At 38.4% G+C, this 3,885-nt stretch overlaps 1 non-coding gene across 1 annotated transcript; it reads left to right on the forward strand.

Moving 5' to 3' along the window:
• The first annotated feature begins 1,026 nt into the window (after positions 1–1,026).
• TRNAW-CCA (transfer RNA tryptophan (anticodon CCA)) lies at positions 1,027–1,100 on the forward strand. Its single transcript has one exon. It is a non-coding gene; the product is annotated as a tRNA-Trp (tRNA).
• The last annotated feature ends 2,785 nt before the right edge of the window (positions 1,101–3,885 follow it).

Genomic DNA, 3,885 nt, shown 5'->3' on the forward strand with positions numbered 1-3,885 from the left:
TCCATGGAATTCTCCAGACCAGAATATTGGAGTGGGTAGCCTTTCCATTCTCCAGGGATCTTCCCAACCCAGGGATTGAACTCAGGTCCCCCTCTTTGCAGACAGATTCTTTACCAGCTGAGCCACAAGGGAAGTCCAATAATATTGGACTGGGTAGCAGTTCAAAGATTTGCACATTTTCATTGTTATTTCTTCTTTCACACTGGGATTAATCAGGAATGAGCATTTTACTATCAAAACATAGACTTTTCTCGACATTTTATTGGTAATCCAAAGTATTATGCTAACTGTGGATAGAGATATAATCAAAATAACTTGATTTCTCAAATTTTATTGTGCATATAAATCACTTGAAACCCTTGCTAATATGCATATTGCTATTCAGGAACTCTGTGATAAGAGCAATAATTCTGCATGTCTAATAAGTGCCCAGATACTGCTGATACTGCTAGTCCACGGACGATGCTATGAATATCAGGGGTCTATTTGCTTTCTGTTCTTTGAATTGATTGAGGCTTGGTTATAACTCTGCATATGCTTGATTAGAAAAAAATATTTTGTGTGCTTGAAAAGAATGTACTTTCTGATAATTATTATTTTATGTTCACTGTTAAATTTATTAGCCAAGTTGTTCTATTACTGAAAGAGGTTAGTAAAAATCTTCCACTTTTGCTATTAATTTGTCAATTTTTCCTTTATTTCTATCAGTTTTTCTCTGTGTATTTGGAGACTATGTTATTAACTGCATATAAATTGATAGGCTCTTTTTCATCTTCCAGTGGACTGGATTTAAAATTAGGAATGTTACATGTTAAATCTGGTGATAGGTTTTTCTTCTAAAACTAATTAATCTGATTATAAAGTATTAATGATCATACTAATTGGCATTTGCATGACATATATTTTACTAACTTTTAAATTTCTATCTGTCTATTTACCCATATTTTATTGCATCTTTCACACAACTTATGGTTATTTTAAAATTTTATCATTTCCTTATTTTATATTCTACTGGAAGTTTTAAGCTTCACTGGTGGCTTAGTGGTTAAAGCTTCTGCCTCCAATGCAGGAGACCCAGGTTCGATCCCTGGGTCGGGAAGATCCCCTGAGAAGGAAATGGTAACCCACTCCAGTATTCTTGCCTGGAGATTCCCATGGACAGAGAAGCCTGATAGGCTACAGTCCACAGGGTAGCAAAGAGTCGGACACAACTGAGTGACTTCACTTTCACTTTTCACACTAAAACCTTCATTAATATATTTGGTTTAAATTTATAAAATTTATCTATTGCTGTACATTAAGTTTATCTCACCTATTCTTTTTTCTGTCTTTTGCATTTTTTGATGTATTGTCTAATTATTCTATTATCTTGGGATATCATTTTATTTGTACTTTTTTTTTTTTTTAATTTTATTTTTTATTTTTTTTTTAATTTTAAAATCTTTAATTCTTACATGTGTTCCCAAACATGAAACCCCCTCCCACCTCCCTCCCCATAACATCTCTGTGGGTGATCCCCATGCACCAGCCCCAAGCATGCTGTATCCTGCGTCAGACATAGACTGGCGGTTCAATTCTTACATGATAGTATACATGATAGAATGCCATTCTCCCAAATCATCCCGCCCTCTCCCTCTCTCTCTGAGTCCAAAAGTCCGTTATACACAGCTGTGTCTTTTTTCCTGTCTTGCATACAGGGTCGTCATTGCCATCTTTCTAAATTCCATATATATGTGTTAGTATACTGTATTGGTGTTTTTCTTTCTGGCTTACTTCACTCTGTATAATCGGCTCCAGTTTCATCCATCTCATCAGAACTGATTCAAATGAATTCTTTTTAATGGCTGAGTAATACTCCATTGTGTACATGTACCACAGCTTTCTTATCCATTCATCTGCTGATGGACATCTAGGTTGTTTCCATGTCCTGGCTATTATAAACAGTGCTGCGATGAACATTGGGGTACATGTGTCTCTTTCAATTCTGGTTTCCTCGGTGTGTATACCCAGCAGTGGGATTGCTGGGTCATAAGGTAGTTCTATTTGCAATTTTTTAAGGAATCTCCACACTGTTCTCCATAGTGGCTGTACTAGTTTGCATTCCCACCAACAGTGTAGGAGGGTTCCCTTTTCTCCACACCCTCTCCAGCATTTATTGCTTGCAGATTTTTGGATCGCAGCCATTCTGACTGGCTTGTACTGATTTGTACTTTTTTAAAATAAATTTTTATAGGATACACTAGGAATTAAAATAAAATTCATTAATTTATGAATGTCTAATATGAATTGTATCTTTATTATTTTCTTAGACAATAGAAAGTTATTCAGTTCAGTTTGGTCACTAAGTTGTGTCTGCTCCCTGTGAATTGCAGCACACCAGGCCTCCCTGTCCATCACCAACTCCTGGAGTTCACTCAGACTCATGTCCATTGAGTCAGTGATGCCATCCAGCCATCTCATCCTCTGTTGTCCCCTTCTCCTCCTGCCCCCAATCCCTCCCAGCATCAGGGTCTTTTCCAATGAGTCAACTCTTTGCATGAGGTGGCCAAAGTACTGGAGTTTCAGCTTTAGTATCATTCCTTCCAAAGAACACCCAGGGCTGATCTCCTTTAGAATGGACTGGTTGGATCTCCTTGCAGTCCAAGGGACTCTCAAGAGTCTTCTCCAACACCACACTTCAAAAGCAGCAATTCTTCGGTGCTCAGTTTCTTCACAGTCCAACTCTAATACCCATACATGACCACTGGAAAAACCATAGCCTTGACTAGACAGACCTTTGTTGGCAAAGTAATGTCTCTGATTTTCAACATGCTATCTAGGATGGTCATAACTTTCCTTCCAAGGAGTAAGTGTCTTTTAATTTCATGATGTAGTCACCATCTACAGTGATTTTGGAGCCCAAAAAAATAAAGTCTGACACTGTTTCCTCATCTATTTCCCATGAAATGATGGGACCAGATGCCATGATCCTCGTTTTCTGAATGTTGAGCTTTAAGCCAACTTTTTCACTCTCCTCTTTCACTTTCATCAAGAGGCTTTTTAGTTCCTCTTCGTCTTCTGCCATAAGGGTGGTGTCATCTACATATCTGAGGTTATTGATATTTCTCCCGGCAATCTTGATTCCAGCTTGTGCTTCCTCCAGCCCAGCATTTCTCATGAAATACTCTGCATATAAGTTAAACAAGCAGGGTGACAATATACAGCCTTGACATACTCCTTTTCATATTTGGAACCAGTCTGTTCCATGTCCAGTTCTAACTGTTGCTTCCTGACCTGCATACAGATTTCTCAAGAGGCAAATCAGGTGGTCTGTTATTCCCATCTCTTTCAGAATTTTCCAGTTTATTGTGATCCACACAAAGGTTTTGGCATAGTCAATAAAGAAGAAATAAATGTTTTTCTGGAACTCTCTTGCTTTTTCCATGATGCAGCGGATGTTGACAATTTGATTTCTGGTTCCTCTGCTTTTTCTAAAACCAGCTTTAACATCTGGAAGTTCATGGTTCACTTATTGCTGAAACCTGGCTTGGAGAATTTTGAGCATTACTTTACTAGCATGTGAGATGAGTGCAATTGTGAGGTAGTTTGAGCATTCTTTGGCATTGCCTTTCTTTGGGATTGCAAGGAAAACTGACCTTTGCCAGTCCTGTGGCCACTGCTGAGTTTTCCAAATATTGAGTGCAGCACTTTCACAGCATCATCTTTCAGGATTTAAATAGCTCCACTGGAATTCCATCACCTGCACTAGCTTTGTTCGTAGTGATGCCTTCTAAGGCCCGCTTGACTTCACATTCCAGCATGTCTGGCTCTAGGTGAGTGATCACACCATCATGATTATCTGGGTCATGAAGATCTTTTTTGTATAGTTCTTCTTGTTTTCTTACC

The sequence above is a fragment of the Capricornis sumatraensis genome, chromosome 1 (assembly GCF_032405125.1).
Source record: "Capricornis sumatraensis isolate serow.1 chromosome 1, serow.2, whole genome shotgun sequence".
In the NCBI taxonomy this organism is placed as follows: Eukaryota; Metazoa; Chordata; class Mammalia; order Artiodactyla; family Bovidae; genus Capricornis; species Capricornis sumatraensis.